This window comes from Vipera ursinii, assembly GCF_947247035.1.
Source record: "Vipera ursinii genome assembly, chromosome: 12".
Classification (NCBI taxonomy): Eukaryota; Metazoa; Chordata; class Lepidosauria; order Squamata; family Viperidae; genus Vipera; species Vipera ursinii.
Window position 1 is genome coordinate 7,012,350 of NC_139525.1, and position 19,665 is coordinate 7,032,014.

General features: G+C 38.2%; 1 long non-coding RNA gene across 1 annotated transcript in view; it reads right to left on the reverse strand.

The window, feature by feature from the left end:
• Positions 1-202: 202 nt before the first annotated feature.
• LOC310645807 overlaps positions 203-19,665 on the reverse strand; it is a 115,753-nt gene continuing 96,290 nt past the window's right edge. Inside the window, exon 2 of the long non-coding RNA XR_014493591.1 lies at positions 203-316. This is a non-coding gene — a long non-coding RNA (uncharacterized lncRNA). The remainder of the gene's footprint in view (positions 317-19,665) is intronic.

Below are 19,665 nucleotides of genomic sequence, written 5' to 3' on the forward strand. Positions count from 1 at the left end.
ATGATAAATATTTGCATGGGGAACATTCAGCCATGGAGTTGGATTCTCATTCCAAATTCTATTTCAGATATAATATTATTATATATTACAACAATAAGGTATATTGTTAATATGTATTACATATTAAACAATTTATGTATTGTTTTGCTTCCATTACAATATGGGGATGGTTTAAGTAAATGTTCCTAGCAAATGAACTAATTCCTTCTTTCTTTCTTTCTTTCTTTCTTTCTTTCTTTCTTTCTTTCTTTCTTTCTTTCTTTCTTTCTTTCTTTCTTTCTTTCTTTCCTTCCTTCCTTCCTTCCTTCCTTCCTTCCTTCCTTCCTTCCTTCCTTCCTTCCTTCCTTCCTTCCTTCCTTCTTTCTTTTTCTCATGAAATCTAGAAACCTTAAGATGGTCTTGCTGGCATTCCAACTTAGTGTTCACTTTGCTCATATTTACATGAGAAATTAGGATTCTGGACTTATTGTTCCCATTTTGGTCATAAGTCAAGGTTTACCTGTTCATGATAGAGAGTAGGTGGGCCCTGAGTAATAACGATCAGCCCTTCCAATAGACTGATTGAATTTAGGTTGGAGTTCATACATAGCAGCAATGAAAATCACACGGCTGTTTCCCCTAAATCTCATACCTGTTCTTTATTGTAAACGAACAGAGCTGTGTCACTGTCACTTCATCCATGCCGGATGCAAAATAACGAGTATGGGAACAAGTACTTTTCATAGTTCTGAGAGTATGCAACAGGTTGTTTTGCTGTGCTTCGGGTAAGAAGTGGGAGCATCTTAGTCTTCGGATAACGAATGTTTGGGGGTGTCTGTCTGAATCCTTCGTTTCTGCTTCTAATCCCGACAACAATTAAAGAAGCCCATGGAAGCCAAGTGCCATTTAAATCTGGAATTGAAACCACCGCTAGCATGCTTTATAGCAGGGGTGTCAAACTCAATTTCAATGAGTGCCGCATCAGCATTGCGGTTGCCCTCAGGGGGCGGGTGGGTGTGGCCTAGTGGGTGGGCGTGGCTAGAGTGTGTATGGCCTACTGGGTGGGCGTGGCCAGCTCTACATCGTTGGCATCAAGGGTGCCTATGGGGGCCTGGGCAGGAGTGGGACAGATCTGAGGGTCTCTGGCAGAAGGAGGGTCTCTGGGCCAGGGCCAAGGAGGTGGGGGCCGTTCCCTCGCTGTTTCCAGGATGGCTTCGCAGGCCACATGAAACCACTTCGCGGGCCGGATCCGGCCCCCGGGCCTTGTGTTTGACATGTCTGCTTTATAGTATAGCATTATTCAGCCAAACATAGGATGTCAAGAATATCCAGCAGAATGCCACATTGTCACACAAGCTCAGAGTGCTTATTTCGAGCCATGTCATACATTACAGTCTAGACAGGTTTAGGCCTCGGGCATACTGCATGCGTCCTGGAAAGGAACATGAATTTATATACTTAATTCTCACCCTGTACCTTTTTCTTCAGATAAAATAGGGCACTTCAATTTCCAGTCCTGTCAGATGGTATCATTTACAAGTACTCCATTCATTTAACGACAACAGCAAACCAGTTTCTCATACTTTTTCAGGACATTTCTGTGCTGTGAGGAGTCAATCAATGAGTCACGCAATAGCCATCCTGGCATTATGAATAATAGCATTTTAATCTGCTTAGTTAAGGAGAGCACGGAGATCAGGAACAGGCAAGACAGAGTCACACTTTCCCCCATCAATCTAAACACAATGGAAGGGAGGATATACCCATAGGAGGTGAAATATAAAATTATGAAATGGTTCCCATTAAACATTTGGAGTGTCCAAAATGAGGTCCATGGTATATCAAGGAGACTGTGAGAAGGCTGAGAAAGAAACAGAGGGATCTCTAGATAGAAGTCCCCAATAGATGGAAAAGTTTGTTATTAGTGAATCTAGCAAGTGGCAGCTTGGTTCCTGTTGTATAAAGAAGAGATTCATCATTTTTCCCCCCTTTCAAACAGATTTCCACCTTAATGAACTCATTAGGAAAAAAAGGGCTAATCCATCTCCAATATTTTGTGCCTTCATTCTTTCATTAAAACTCCTTACGCTGGCAGAGGAATTCTGGGAACTGAAGTCCCACAACTCATCAAAGGGCCAAATTTGAAGACCCCTGTTCTAGAAGCTACTTCACAATTTTTTAAAAAAAGTTGTGGGTTTTTTTAAGGTAGAACTATATCATTTCCTGATGCTCTTTCATCAGTTCATGAAGCAAACAGAATAAATGTCTTCCCTCTGAAAACAAGTGAAATAAAAATGGCTAGGCTGTCAATTAGGAAAGCTGATCAGTATTTCAGACCTGGTCCCTCCATTCAGGGGAGACTGACCATTATCATTACAAAACACACGTCTCTGTCAGACTAGAGAGAATTATGCCCCACTGCACTTGAGCCATGAAATGGAAGGTGATGAATATCAAAAAATATGTCACCTTTCAACACAGCCTGAAAATTTCCCCTACAGAATCTACAGTTTTCTACCTGAGCAAGTCTTTATGATTTTGGATCACGAAACTAAGCAAGTTTCTAACATTAGTCATTTTAATCATGCTGGGCCACGACAGACCCAAAGTTTTCAGCAATCCATAAGCTATGCAGACAGTCTGTCTCTACTGAGCATCATCATTTATTATTGCTGTAGCACTTTAGCGAGAGAATATGTTTTATGGTCTACCACATTGATATTCTACTCAAACTATGCCATGGATATATTTTAAGTTTTATATGCAGGAGGAAGAATCCCAAAGAACCAATCGTAGGGTAATTTTTTTTCTTCTTCTTCTTCTGCTCAATTATGTCTGATTCTCAGAGACTGTTAAACAAGGGCTGCAGTTTTCATGGCAAAGTTATTCAGAAGTGGTTTGCCATTGTCTGCTTCCTAGGGATGAGAGTCTGTCCCAAGGAGACCCAGCTGGCTTCTTGCCTATAGCAGATTTAGAACTCGTGATATTCCTATTTCTAGCTTGGTGCCTTAGCTACTGCTCTGTACCAGCCTACTACCGGCCCTGCAGAAAAGGCAGGGACAACCCCTTTACAAAAAGGCAAGAGGCTGGAACTAAGCCTGCCAAATTTATTTACACAAAACAGAGCAAACAGAGCAAAACAAAACATGAACCATGAAACAGGAGCTATTCAAACGGTTGCCTTCACTAAACCAGCTCTCCCACACATTCCCCTTTTAAACAGTTCAAGGCATGGCTTCTCTCTACCTCCTTCCGAGGTGCCCCATTGCCTTCCTCTGGTTACTCCTGATTGACTGCCTCCTGCATTGGGTGTCCTTGAACAGGGCCAGCTGTGGGTCATCTTCATCCACGCTGTCAGGGTCACACAGCTGGGTCTGCGTAGTGACCAGATGAGAGGGGCCTGGCTGAGGGCTCTGCGAAGCCTCAGAAGTGTCCTCTGCAGGCTCTCCAACACCCCCCTCCTCCTCTGAATCGTCCGACCCAACTGCTGAACCCACAGGCTGACCCTGAATCACAACAGCTACAACATCAGACTGACCCTAAGAATAAAATATATACCAGATCCAGGTCAGTTCAAAAGGAGTACAGAGACAAGTAGTTCATCACAGATACAAAGCCACTCAATTCTCAGGTATTTTCAAAATTCTCACAAAAGTCATAGTTGTGCAAGACTGGACAAATTCTCTTTGGAATTTATTCTAAGGTTAGATAGTTCTAACCTTGAAGCGTCCTGATCCATCTAAGAATGAAAATGCTAGCCCAACATTCCAGATATATCGGAATGGCAATTCACAAATTCCCACTTTCAAGATGAATAAAAGTAGAGTATTTGGTGAGCTGCCATCCAACGGAGCTGCAGACACCCAGTCATGGGAAAACTGGTCCAGAACAACTACATTTTCCAAATTATTGTAGGGGTGATAATGCATTGGTTGATTTCAAATGTGTCAGTCAGAATCAGCTTAGTCCGTAGACACAACATAGTTAAAAGTTGGCTTCTAAAGAAAAATACAGAAGGAGGCAAACTGAGTATATTTAAAGGTAAAATGCAAAAAAATTGACAGCCATTTTCTTTTGCTATATTCATTTACCTGATGATCCTTCTTGACAACTATTTATGTTGCAGCCTTTTTCTGTGTAGCCAACCGATCATTCTGTCTTAGTTTTGTAGTCATTCTGATGTACTTAGGCACAAATAATTATTTCTATCTGCCTTTCATTTTTATCATTTACACAGGATGATTTTACGAGGACCAAAGTAGAAATAGCAACCCATGTGGATTGTAAAGGGTTCAAGGCATATAGAAAGAGATTTTGTTGCCATGGTTTTGGACTGAGAATGAGAAGAGGGTTGGGAAAGAGATTATCCAGACTTAAGCTCACAAGATATTCGAAGAGAACATTTTGGCAACTATACTGATTTTTAAAAAGTGTCATATTTTAAAACATTGTTCAAGCACTTTTACTGTTGTGTTTTCCTTCCTACCCTTCTTAATGAGAACTCTGGACGTCTCTTTTGGGTCACATTCAATCGTTTGTTTTTGTAATGGTCTGATTTGCTATTTTTCCTTGATTGCACAAGCCTTAACTTCAAAAATCTGAGATTTTGTATCTGTTCCAGCAGCTGAAAACACAGCTTGCCTCTACGAGACAAACCAGCTGTTGGGAAGTTACTTATTTCTTAAATGTTTTGGAGCTGTTTCAAGCTTAAAGGACTCCACCAGCTCCACTTTAACTGGATGTAACCATTCTCAGATGTGCCACTAACTTTTTCTTCGATGCTGTTATATCTTGGTCAAACAGGAACATTGAGTATTAAAGTCTCAGTGAGACTGTATGGCAAAAAAAAGCAGTATCAGGACTTTGGAAAGCTCCCTACCAAAGCGAATGAACTAAATTAACTTTCACTCAGCAGGAAAGCAAACTCTAACAATACCTTTGGTGTCCACTAAGCCTTAAAAAGTCTGCCAGGGCCACATGACCTAGTACCTTTAAAGGCTCCAGATTTAAAGACCCCTAGACTATTCTGAAGTCTCAGATTCCTGCAGGACAAAAGAACTGGAGGAATCATTAGATAATGGGATTACCTCCTAGGTAGAGATTCACAAAAGGAGTCTAGTTCCACTGAAGTGGAATGACAAAGAGTCTGTCAACTCCAGGTCCTCTTGCTAGGCTTCTGACACTGGTGAAATGGCATTTTGGTGGAAAGGGAAACGTATTGCCTGTAAGATTTTCTAGACTCAATGCCTCCCATCAACTATTAAAAAGCTCAGTTAGGCAGGGACTGGAAAAGACTTAGTCAATAGTGCGAATATATATGTATGTTTCCTGAGGTTTATATATATATATATATATATATATATATATATATATATATATATATATATATATATATATATATATATATATATATACACACATATATATATATACACACACACACACACACATATATATATATATATATATATATATATATATATATATATATATATATATATATATATATATATATATATATATATATATAAAACAAATGAACACTGGGATAGAATTAAAAAACTTCAACAGTTTTTATTGCTAAAAAATCAAGCTTTCGTTGGCCAACTGCAGAGTGTAGACACCAACAGTATAAACGGAATCTCCCCACCCCAGCATCTCCATCCTGACGATGTTTATATATATATAAATTTCCCTGCATTTATGCAAAGCCACCCTTTTGCTTGGTACCAGTGAACACCAGAATCATGATTGTTTTGCCCATTTGCAATCCAACTCTGTCTTATTCAATCAACTGTATATGAAACACATTATTTAAACCTGCTTCATGAATGCGGTCACCATATGTGTATGTCGGAGCTCAAATATTGATTGGAGAAGGAGGAGTAGACAGTTTTCCTTTGCTCTAACAAACACGTTTAGCTGTAATCTCTTACTGGAGTACTCTAGGGGCTGATGACCATGGTCAAGACTTGAAATCCAGGACCAATCTGTAATATACCACAACTCCGTTGAACCTCAGAAGCCCCTTGTTCATCAGTCTTCATTGTGAGGGTAGCCCTAATGGGCAGCTACCGCGAGAGAAAAGAGCTATTTTGTCTTCGGTTTAATGCATGCTTCTGAGCATTTGCACAAACAAGATTGAACAAACAGGGCAGAATTTCTCTTTAATTGCTGCCGCTAAATACAGTAGAGCATTTGGATCATCTTTATTGATTTTTCACATTATTCAACCTGCTATCTCTCTGTTCTCTCCAGTGGTTTTCCCTACAGTTTTCTCCAATGTGAGCCTTTCGTTAATGCACATATTTGCACATTTCCCATGCTGTTATTTCCCCTTTTTTCATAGAATCTGTTCCTGGTGTCTTAAGACTATGCAAGATTCTGCTCTGCATCTAAACTACAGGTCTCAATGGGGGGGGGGGCAATCCTGATGACTTTAAACTCCCACTGAGATGATACAAGATGTTTATTAACATTCTGACAAGTTAATTATAAGGATGAAGAGAAATCTTAGTTCCTACTTTGGAAAGAATGACATTAAATAAATAAAAAGGTGTGTGTGGAGGAATCTTAATTATAGGCAATTTAAAATCCCAACTAAGTATTGTGGAGCATGGGAAAAGTAATTCCTCTGAAAAGGGAGAGATAAAGAATTTTTTAAAAAAAAAAACTTGGTTACCAGCTATTTTTGAAGCCAGTAATAATTGTATACACAAAAATTAAAATTCATGATTACCTGAGAAAAAAATCCTAGTAATATTTACAGACTCTCTTTGGATACAGTAAGCTATTATTTCCTTAAATTGTGATTAATTGAATAAGCCATCTTTTCTGTCTCCACCCAATGTTAGTTCTGTCCTAAACTTTAATTCCTGGTTTATAATCCTAAACTATAAATCCTGGCAATCCACATGTATAATAATAATAATAATAATAATAATAATAATAATAATAATAATAATAATAGTAGTAGTAGTAGTAGTAGTAGTAGTAGTAGTAGTAGCAGTAGCACAAAGACCTACAAATAGAAATAGAACGACTGTAGCAAAGGCAAACAAGGGTAGTACCAATATTATTAGGTGCCTTAGGTGCAATCCCAAAACAAGTGGAGCACCACTTGAACACCATTGGCATTGACAAATTCGCAATTAGTCAATTGCAAAAGGCAGCCTTACTAGCAACTGCTTCCATCCTGCAACGATATCTGTAATACCATCAATTCAAACATCCACATCTGCCTATCCCAGGTCCTTGGTAAGGACTTGATAGGTAGACAAAAATGTCAAATCCAGTCTGAACATCTGGCTGACTGTGCAAATAATAATAATAATAATAATAATAATAATAATAATAATAATAATAATGATAATAATAATGAATTGAGCCTATATGTATTATTAGGGAGGATGGTTATTAGTGCAGTTCAATATATTCCAAGTTTGAGGAGCGTTCAGTTGTATCTTTTAGCCTCTTAAAGGGGTCAGATGTATGTTTCATGTTTTCATTTCTGTGAATAGTGACAGAAGGATGGAAAGTGATTTGTTCAAGACCATCTAGGAATCTTGCAGTCAGTATGACATAAGGCGAACCAGCGATTTACCAAATAGTAGTTGGAGAAAGCAATTGTGTTTGGAAGACTTTGATGGAAAACAGGCCATCAAAGAACACGGTGACTGGATACTATCAAAACTGACACCAGCCAGAGGATAGACAAACTCAAAGAAGTAGTGCAAGATAAGATAAGAAGATGTGGAGAGACCTGGTCCATAGAATCACCAAGAGTCAGAGTCAACTGCATGGATAAACATCACCACCATCATCGCCCTCACCATCATGATCATCATCAGTCAATATGTCTGCGGAATCCAAAAGCTATCACATACATCTTAGAATATCGTCATAGGGTGATTTTCATACTCATCAACCTGGCGCTGTTGATAGTTAAACACACTGAAATTACTTGAGATTCTACTTACTTGTACTGCACAATTCCGCTATGTAAACTAAGTGGTGAAATCTCCAGCATTCCAAACTCTGACACTCTGAATTGAACTGGGGATGTGCAGTCACAGTCGTTAACGTTCCCAAAGTAAATCTCTGTTACAGAGAAAAGAAGATCATGAGTTAAATTTAAGGTCTTCTACACATTCAGCCACCAAATTATAGTTGCTTGTCATTTAATTACACTGTTCAGAATTTAGCATTGCAATATTTGCTTTGAGTATCATACAGGCACAGTGAAAGAAAAGTATCTGCAGATACCATTATCGCTAAGTAAATCATAACAATAAGCACTGAGTATTTTCCCCCCCTCTCTGTTCAATTAGAAAGGCTCCACAATAAGTAAACAAATGTACCTGAAGGAAACATTGATTTTCACTAATACTTTTATTAGTGTTTACAAGTTGCAATGCTTATTATGTTTAATTATCTATTGCACACACGTCTTCTTGGAAAATGCCTCTAAAGTTAAGGTGGCTATTTCTATTTCTCCCTTCTGAGCAGTTCTGCAGACATATACCTCTGCTGTACAGTTACTAATAAGACAGCACCAGTTGAATTTGGAAGACTTTCATTGATTTCATTCCCTGACCTTGGCTGGTAAAATGAGCACTGAAATGCAAATTTCTAATCAGAAAAAGGAATCTAATTCTCATTCTGCTGGGACAAATCATCTTGTCTTCCATTTCTGTAAAAAAAGAGCGATATTTATACGAAACGTCTGTTTCTTTGCCCAAAGATTACTACTTGCATTTCAAAAAAGGTCAGTTTGAAAACAAGTGGGTGAGGTTAGTGAACTTGATTCAAAAATATGCCAGGAGAGACTGGTTTATTAAAAGTTCCTAAAATTTTACAATTACAATTACATGTAATTTTACTCCATCTTGAGTAGAAAGGTTGACATGTGGAAGGTGGTGCAAACCCTAAACTCCCTCAGTTTTTTTTTTTAAGATTTGACCCTAGTAGAGGCTTAATACTTAAATGGAATAGAATAGAATAGAATAGAATAGAATAGAATAGAATAGAATAGAATAGAATAGAATAGAATAGAATAGAATAGAATAGAATAGAATAGAATAGAATAGAATAGAATAGAATAGAATAGAAAATATGGAATGGAATGGAATGGAATGGAATGGAATGGAATGGAATGGAATAGAATAGAATAGAATAGAATAGAATAGAATAGAATAGAATAGAATAGAATAGAATAGAATAGAATAGAATAGAATAGAATAGAATAGAATAGAAAATATGGAATGGAATAGAATGGAATGGAATGGAATGGAATAGAATAGAATAGAATAGAATAGAATAGAATAGAATAGAATAGAATAGAATAGAATAGAATAGAATAGAATAGAATAGAATAGAATAGAATATAGAGTAGAGTAGAGTAGAGTAGAGTAGAGTAGAGTAGAGTAGAGTAGAATAGAATAGAATAGAATATTTAATCATTTGGACATACCAATATTAAACTGATACAAATATACAAGTAGATACAAATAAAACAATAGAGCATGTTCACCTTGACAATAAACCCCAATTTAATCCAAATATTCTTGTTAAATATTAGCAAAATAATCTTAGGAGTTTTGTAGGCCACAAAGAAAGAGTTGAAGTCAAATGTGGCCTGCAGATGTTATTATGGTATAAAAACGCACTGACTGTCCAAAGCTCAGCAGATACCGAGGTTTATGATATACCAAATCTAAAAGTGCTGCTAAATTTTCTTTTCTAGTCAAGCAAGCCATTTCTTCTGAGCTCTATCTGAGCCCTGCATTTTAAAAAAAAGTTCTCAAGCACTAAAGAAAAGAGAAGGGTTGGGATTTACTTTTAACTAACTTTTAACTTACTTTTAACTAATCAAGCTTGACTAAAATAGGCAAATAGTTCCAAACTCCATATTCCTTACAAGGGTAAAAAGAGAACGAGAGAATGAAACACTGCTATGAGAACAATACAAATGCTAAGTTTATTGATGCAAGAGAGCAGGCTATGATTAAGTTGTTTAATGTACTATGCAAAGCAGTAGAACAGTTAGTTTAATATGTTTAATCGGGAGAGTTAGACACAGCTCGGAACTGCATTTATAATTAAACCCAATGGTCTTAACCATTTTATTGCCCAGCCCCAAACAACTAACTCTCTCCTGCATTGGCTTGTGTGCCCATAATTCTCTCGATGCTTTGTTCACTTCTCAGATTTCCTTCTGTTTGTTGGGGGATGGAAAATTGCAATTCAGAAATTGCCCCTGAATTAATGCAGAATACGCTCTTGAAGATGAGATCCAGCTGAGTGGATTCATGGCCTCTCCAGCTTGCATGACGGCTTGTGAAGCAGAGCTGGCAAATTAATGTTAATGAAGGCCTCACATGCCAAGGGTTGGCTCCATTATTGATTTTGTCAAAACTGTGGCCTAGATAAGGTTTACTGGATGCCTTGTTTGCAATCTGGAAAGATACTGGCTTCCATTCATGACTGTATAAAAGACTGTGGTTTTCCAACCACTGACAACTTCCTTCAAAAGAAAGAGGAAAAAATTGCTATTAATCTCACTATCCCCAGTTCAGAGTCAGATTATTCCTTTCTCTGCTAGAAGTATTAATTTTGGTTATCTCTTGCTTGGGTTAAAGAAGGTTGTCCAAGCTCATTCTGATCTCAGGAGCAGAAGCCAGAAACTAAGAGAAGGAAAATGAACAGGAACCTATTAAAAAAAATAAACTGAGGGACAACAACAAAAAAACAAAAACAAAATGGAAGATAAACAGAAACGTGTGATAATCAGTTTAATATGTATATTTTTCTATGCTTAATACAATGCACCTTGGGAAACATTCACACTAACATGTGTATTGTATATTTTTTAAGAACAAGAACTGCTCAAAATAGAAAATATTTCTATTCTTCTTCAAAATAAGAACAAAGTTTCACCAATTTCAGTGTGCTATGATCCCAGGTAAATGGGATTGAATTGCAAATTGTGCCTAATATAACCTGTTGCAAAATTACACATCCTTAGAATCAAAGACTAAACTGAAAGTCTATCGAAGGAACTTATTTGAATCAATCTCTGTTAAATGATTCTATGATTGGTATTTTTCTTTCAGTTCCAAACTTTTTTAAAAAATGAGATATTCCTCTTATAATTAGTGGGGGTTTTTTCCCTTAAAAAGCCATCAATAGTAAGGATGCTTTACCCAGCGGCGATAATAAATTAATATGCAATTAAAGTAGATCAAATTAGTTAACATGACACAGGCATAAAAATAGAAAATGGCTGAGCAATATAACCATTATTGTGAGTAGCTGTACACTTAATTAGCAACGTTTTATTGGATTTATTCTGGCTGCTTCAAAGCATGCTTTGTTCCATTAAGGCTATTCTGATAGAAGCCACCATTTATATTACAGACCCTAACATTTATATTAAGTGGTTCAAGCATCAAAGTGAGCAAAAGTTTAAATATTGTTGTGGGGGGAAAGGATCAAAACTACAGGTAATCCTTGAGTTATAACCATAAAAGAGTATTATCCATCATGTTCAATACTCATGACAGTCAGAAAACCAGCTGGCCATGTGACCAGCCCAATTTAATTACTTTTTTTGCACTGGATGGTCATTCAGCAAATCAACTATGGGCATAGTTTTGCTGACAACTAGAAGTAAATATTGGGTGTTGGCAAAACAGTTGTAAAACGTAATCATGTGATCACAGGGGGCAGTAAATGACCCTAAATATGGCTGGTTGTTCAGTGTCCAAAGTTGCAGTCACATGACCAAGTTTTCACAGATTAAAATAATGTTTGTGTATAAAAGCAACAATCTTATTCTCACGCTAAGATCTAAGGCCCGGAGGGGTCTATGTCTATTACTTTATGTGTTTGTGTCTTTTCCAAATGAAAATGTTGTCAGGGCACTGAAGAACTATAAAAATCACAAAACTGTAACAGCATTATATTAAACATTTTGAAATAGCAGAAAAATATCAAAGATAAACCTCAACGTTTGAAAAGATAAAGTGGCAAGCATAAAATAATGGTCAACAACTATAAGAAGAAGCTGAATATTTGCTTTTTCTCCTTGATGGCTCATTCTTCTGAGCAGGCCAACTCAAGTAGACTGCTGAAGAAAGGCTGGTTAATGAACGGGAAGGGAAAATACGTTTTTCTTTGAAACTTTTAAGAAGTGAAAATAAACAGCTTCGGTTCACAAAAGGATTTGTTATGTTTCTTTATGAATGGCTTCATTTCCATTTGACAGATTTAGTTTTATGGGCTAAACCTGAATGGGTTATTCATAGGAGATGGTGCAGAAAATATTCTATTACACACAATTTCCAAAGACATTATTGGAGTAAAAGGACCAAAAAATAAATAAATCAGTGTTTGTAACAATAAGTAGAAACAACCTTGGGGGACAGGAGGCAGGGTTGCAGACAAGACAACCAGCATGAAAAGGATATAACAGTCTATAGAGAGAAGATGCTACTTGCTCTTAGCATCAATAGAAGACACTGTGTTAACCCCCCCCCCCCGAAAAAAAAAAAAACACATTGTCAGGCCCAAAGACAAGAATGAGATGTGATGATACTTCCAAGCGGGGTTCTTTATTGTTTGCACACCAATAGACAGAATCTTGCCAAACAAAAACTCCACCATCTCCATCTGCAATAGACCTATTAGTAAGGGAGCATCTTCACCCTCTTCCTCTCACACAGGATACCTGGACTGAGAAAGAATTTCCAGAGCTGAAGTTCACCCATCTGAAAAGTGTGTGTATGTGTGTGGTAGTGGTGGGGGAGACAAGTATGTGTGTGTGTGTGTGTGTGTGTGTGTGTGTGTGTGTGTGATATTTTTAGCAGATGACAATGAAGAAAAGACTACCCAAGTGCCAGCCTTTACCAGACAGACTAGCTAAGAAACATGACCAGGTAAACTAATTCTACTTTACTGTAAAGCTTCATTAAGAGAATCTTGTAAGACTAAAAGGAGAGAGGGGGACAGGTTGTTCACCAGAGCACCAGAGGGAAGGACGAGAAACAAGGGCTGGAAACTGATCAAAGAGAGAAGCAACCTGGAATTAAGGAGAAACTTCCTGACAGTGAGGACGATCTACCAGTGGAACAGCTTGCCCCCAGAAATCATGGGCGCTCCATCACTGGAGATTTTTAAGAAAAGACTAGACAATCACCTGTATGGGATGGTAGGTTCTCCTGCTTGAGCAGGGGGCTGGACTAGAAGACCTCCAAGGTCCCTTCCAGCTCTATTCTATTCTACTCTCTTATACTCTCTTCTATTCTACTCTACTCTACTCTACTCTACTCTACTCTACTCTACTCTACTCTACTCTACTCTACTCTATTATTTTTCTATTCTATTCTATTCTATTCTATTCTATTCTATTCTATTCTATTCTATTCTATTCTATTCTATTCTATTCTATTCTATTCTATTCTATTCCATTCTACTCTACTCTACTCTACTCTACTCTACTCTACTCTACTCCACTCTATTATTTTTCTATTCTATTCTATTCTATTCTATTCTATTCTATTCTATTCTATTCTATTCTATTCTATTCTATTCTATTCTTATTTCTCTATTCTATTCTATTCTATTCTATTCTATTCTACTCTACTCTACTCTACTCTACTCTACTCTACTCTATTCTATTCTATTCTATTCTATTCTATTCTATTCTATTCTATTCTATTCTATTCTATTCTATTCTAATCTATTCTATTCCATTCCATTCCATTCCATTCCATTCCATTCCATTCCATTCTATTCTATTCTATTCTATTCTATTCTATTCTATTCTATTCTATTCTATTCTATTCTATTCCATTCTACTCTACTCTACTCTACTCTACTCTACTCTACTCTACTCTATTATTTTTCTATTCTATTCTATTCTATTCTATTCTATTCTATTCTATTCTATTCTATTCTATTCTATTCTATTCTACTCTACTCTACTCTACTCTACTCTACTCTACTCTACTCTATTCTATTCTATTCTATTCTATTCTATTCTATTCTATTCTATTCTATTCTATTCTATTCTATTCTAATCATCTTCTGATAAAAATTCTCAGGCTGTCAACTTTACAGCCTGGGAAACTAGGTGGGCTACCTTTTGAGCTTCTTACTCTACCCATTATGTAGCTGTGGGCTATGCTATCTCTCATCTGACTGTTCCCTAGGCAGCATCTATTGCCTAGTCTTCCAGGTCTTTCCCAAGAACCGTTATAGGTACTGCTTGACTTACGACCACAATCGAATCCAAAATTTCTGTTGTTAAGTGAGACATTTTTTGCCGCATTTGTTAAGTGAATCACTGCAGTTGTTAACTTAGAAATAGGGCTTTTGGCTTCCCTTTTAATTTTGCTGCTCAGAAAGCCACAAAAGGGGGAAAATCCCATGACCCCGGTACACTGCGACCGTCACAAATATGAATCGGTTGCCAAATTGTCTGAATTTGCATCACGGGACCGTGAAGATGCTGCAACGGTTGTCAGTGTGAACAAGGGTCACAAGTCACTTTTTTTCAGTGCCGTTGTAACTTCAAATGGTCACTAAACAAATGGCCATAAGCCGAGGACTGCCTGTACAGCCAGAAAAGATTTTTGGAAGACATTTCAGCTCAGCATTAGTGCCATCTATGGAACTACCCAGCAGTCACAAGCTAAGTGGGATCTGTTTCTGCCGCTCTTCCCCGGATTGGGAGACGCAGCTTCTCTCTCTTGCAATGGGTCAGCCTGGTAACCCAAAGCCTTGTTGGGCCTTTTTCCCTCCACCTCCCCTTTCCCCCAAAAAAATGTCCCGAAGAGGCTCGGTGTCAAATGTCTCTATTTAAAATCCTGCCCTTCATCTTCCAACCGAAGCATTAACATTCTATTCACAAAACTCTCCTCTCTCCAATATTACTACAGATTAATTGGCAGTGTATAAAAGATGTTGCCAGGTTCACAATGGTAACCATGGTAGCCTTCATACTTTCTGCACAATGCATACGTAATTCATTCCTGAAGAAAACATAATTAGAGTGTAAAGTAATATGGTCTTTTCAAGCATTGTGCTGCTAGGGAAGGCGAGGAGGAGGAGGAGGAGGAGGAGGAGGAGGAGGAGGAGGAGGAGGAGGAGGAGGAGGAGGAGGAGGAGGAGGAGGAGGAGGAGGAGGAGGAGGAGGAGGAGGGATCTGGCAAAAGAAGCCACCGTTTTCAACAATTTGATCTCAGCCGTCTTCTTTATTGGAACCCTACTGCTGCCGTATGGCTGATGTGCAGGCTATTTTACCATTTGGCCAAAAGGGGGCACTGCGACATCTTTTATGGTACTAACCACCTTCCGCAGATCTGTATTAGATCTGCAGTTGACTGTAGCCTACAAAGACTTTGCTGTTTCTCCTGAAACATTTTGTTTATTTGATTCCCAATATTTGGGAGGGGGAGGGGTGGGGAGGGGTGGAGGGCACATCACTTTGGTGGTGATATGCACCCGTCAGAAAAGTATTTCCAAACAAAAATTCAGGGTAATGATAGAAAAATAATAATAAGGACCAACAAGGAAAGCGTTAAAGAAACAGATTGATGTCATCGCATTAATGAAGCCTTCTGAACTCAGTGGAATGTTGTTGTTGTTATTGTTTTCCAAACAGAAACATCTTGTGGTTAGCAAATTATGAAATAAACATATGTGGTTTATGACTGCTGGACCAGAGTGTCAATGGGAGGAGGAGGAGGAGGAGGAGGAGGAGGAGGAGGAGGAGGAGGAGGAGGAGGAGGAGGGGAGGAGGAGGAGGAGGAGGGAGGAGGGGGAGGAGGGGAGGAGGAGGAGGAGGAGGAGGAGGAGGAGGAGGAGGAGAAGAAGAAGAAGAAGAAGAAGAAGAAGAAGAAGAAGAAGAAGAAGAAGAAGAAGAAGAAGAAGAAGAAGAAGAAGAAGAAGAAGAAGAAGAAGAAGAGGAGGAGGAGGTGAGGAGGAGGAGGAGGAGGAGGAGGAGGAGGAGGAGGAGGAGGAGGAGGAGGAGGAGGTGGTTTTGTCTTCGGCTAGCATGTACCTTCAACTAGCCCTAAATTAAATTGTCTAGTAGTTACTCATCACTTTCTAACTGGATATGATGCTATATAGCTTTTTTGAGTTCAGTTAGTTGGACAGCCTATTCTCAAATTCCTAAGAAGTCTAGTAGCCACTTCCAAAATAGTCAACAGGCATCTGCCCCTCCATTCCCTTGTAAAAGTGTGATATAAAGAATCTGAATTTTCACACAGGTTTCTCAAATAACAGTACATGACTTGCTGGGATTCTTCAATTCTTTTTCAGTCTACTTAGTCTACTCAATATTTCTTTCTAAGAAATGCACTGGGTGATGTGGGATTAATCTGCTACTACTACTAAAAGTTAGATGTTGCTACTTGACAGTAATAACACATGGGATCTTTGCTTTCTTTCTACCAATGTTTTTGTTGTTGTTGTTTTTTAAAAAAAATATGTAGTAAACAAGGAGAGGGAGAAAAGCAGATAACATATTCTCCTTCATCCATTAATTAAACTGCAGTAGCACATATGTAATTGTGACAGAGCGATAGGAACTTGGTAATTTATTAAGACAAGCATATTTTCAGTCCCAGTAATTGGAAAGCATGCTTGTTAATAATTATCTAATTGCCATAAAGTCAACAAATGATGCCCAAATCTTCGTTTGTTTTTCTTTTTCGACACTACAAAAATTACAGATTGGGATCATGGACTGTGATCCACGAAAATGTTTAGCCATGCATTTTTTATTCCTTGGAACATCCATAGATGTTATATTTATTGATGGACTTGGAAGCTTTAGTGAATTGAAGATAAAATTTCATGGTAGTGGCCATATCTTGTAAACAATCAGTAATTGCGAAGGTGAGTTGACAATCTCCATTTTGCTCTCCGAATTCATGGGGACCTAACCCTAACCCTAAGTGGGTTCCCCCCCCAAATGGGTTTTTCCCATGTATTTTCCCAGGAAACATACATAAGGCAGGCTTGAAAAGTCAATGTCCTCCTAAGCATATTGATGCGCTACAAATCCATTGGTGATGTCCATTTTGCTCTGAATTCATGGAGACCTAAGCCTAACCCTAAATGGATTCCCCCCCCCGAATGGAAATTTCCAATGTATTTTGCCAGGAAACATAGATAAGGCAGGTTGGAAAAGTCAATGCCCTCCTAAGGATACTGATCCATTGGTGATGTCCATTTTGCTCTCTGAATTCATGGGGACCTAACTCTAACCCTAAGTGGGTTTTTCCCCCAATGGGATTTTCTCATGTATTTTACCAGGAAACGTAGATAAGGCAGGCTCGAAAAGTCAACACCCTCCTTGGCATACTGATGTTCTACGAATCCATTGGTGATGTCCATTTTGCTCTCTGAATTCACAGTCAGTTTTAATTACATCACCATGGGATGAATGATCCTACTTAATTATTGTTAAACTATGTCACTGATGGAGGTGGCATGATAGACATGCCTAAGAACATCTTGGAAAATACGTTGTTTGTTTCTGATACGTACAGCTTGATTGTCCAATTCATTATGCGCTTTGTGGCCATCAATATCCCAAGTTTATGAATAAAAAGCAAATAGGCAGGCTCAGAGGATCTGGGAATAGGAATAATAGGAAGGAAAAAATTGGACTCTCTCTGGTAACTAAGGCAGGCAAGAGGGAGTTTTGTATGCCAAAATTAATTCATGTAAAATAGGCTTTCACGCTAGGACCATCGCTTCCCTGTTCATAAGTTCTAAACGGCAAAGTGCATCCTTGTGAACAAGCATATGATAATTGCAGTGGAAAACCCGCAACGGAGAGACACCCAAAAACCTTTAGTCCAGAGAGAAAAGGCAATTGAGAGATTTTTTTTTTCAATTAACAACATGGGCAGAAAAGTGTACTTTTCTGACGAGGAGGCCACCAAAAGCCATGCTGGAAGTTCCTGCCTACCTTCTGCTATTTGTTCTACCCTTAAAAATAAAATAAAAATAAAAATAAAAATGGCTCACAGCTTATTTCCAGTAGGTAAATGTCTCCCTGAGAAGCCAAAAAAATAAAAAATAAAAATAAAAATAAGGGAAAATGTCAGTGGAAAAGCTTGCATAAGTAAACTGTCTGGGTGATTTCATTTTTATTTTTATTTTAATCCCATTTATATCCCGCCCTTCTCCGAAGACTCAGGGTGGCTTACAATCTAAGCACAAATCAATGTGCTTAGCAATAGCCTTCATTCTATGTATATGCCTGCTTATTAGGGCTTTCCCCCCCCCAAGCGGCATTATTACAAAGTCAGCTTATTGCCCCCAACAATCTGGGTTCTCATTTTACCTACCTCGGAAGGATGGAAGGCTGAGTCAAACAAGGCGATATATTTAACATTAACGGAAAGGCTGCACGGCATGGTTGCTGGAGTCCTTTCTTACTCTTTACTAGTGGGAACCATAGGAGGCATCTTACCTTTTTTCTGGATAATGAGGTATTGCACTGTAACTCTGGGTGTGCGTATTTCCTTTTCATGGCCCCCGTGTGTGTATGTATACCTATGATGCTTTAGCTAGAATGGCACCTCCTTAATTTGCATGCATGCACGTTTCTGCTGCTCCCTTGTTTGTCTTAGTTGGGTTTGCATGTATGAATGCATAAGGCAAAGCCCCACTATAATCAAGTGGAAAATGCAGGGAATTTAGAATAAGATAGCTCCCTCTCCCTTTAAGATGCACTGGACCCATTTTAAGCTCAATGTTTTGCTGAGACCAATCTTTCCATCCCTGTATTTGATCCCTTCTCTTCAGTTTTCGTCAAGTTATCCTGCTGACAAACTCTACAGCCTCCTTTACAGATTGTATTTCCAATATCCCCCCACACACACACCTTGTTTTGGCAATAACAAGCACATGCACGCCTTATTCTTTCTTTGCCTTTCAAATATATAGTTCAATTCAGTTGTGTCCTAACATTGATCCATTCCCATTCTCCCTAATTTGAGTTGATGGCCATTTGGTTCTTTCTTGCCTTGGAAAGAAGACAAGTATGAAAGAAGGTGATAAAGATATATAAAACTAAGTACAGAATTTGGGAAGCAGCTGCCTTGTTCTCTCACAATGGAAAAAAAACCTATGATCATCTGCTGATGGTACATGCAAGATCTTTAGAACTGATAAAGGGAGAGGGTTGTTTTTTTTTTCCCCACTGAAAACAATATTAATCGACAGAACTATTACCTACAGATTCAACGATGCTCATGAATTTAAATAGAGGTCTTGGGACATTAAGGATGCATAGAACCATCAAGAAAGAAAGAAAGAAAGAAAGAAAGAAAGAAAGAAAGAAAGAAAGAAAGAAAGAAAGAAAGAAAGAAAGAAGGAAGGAAGGAAGGAAGGAAGGAAGGAAGGAAGGAAGGAAAGAAAGAAAGAAAGAAAGAAAGAAAGAAAGAAAGAAAGAAAGAAAGAAAGAAAGAAAGAAAGACAGTCCTCTAGTGTCCAACTCTAAGAAGCTTACATATATTGCAAATTGCTCCATGTGTCTGCTTTTGTTTTAAAGTGGTGCACCCTATGTCTTTAATAGACAAACAATAATCAAGGAGCCGTTTATTCCTAGCCCATATTTCTGGAGCATAAAATTTTAAACTCTATTCCCCCAAACCATCT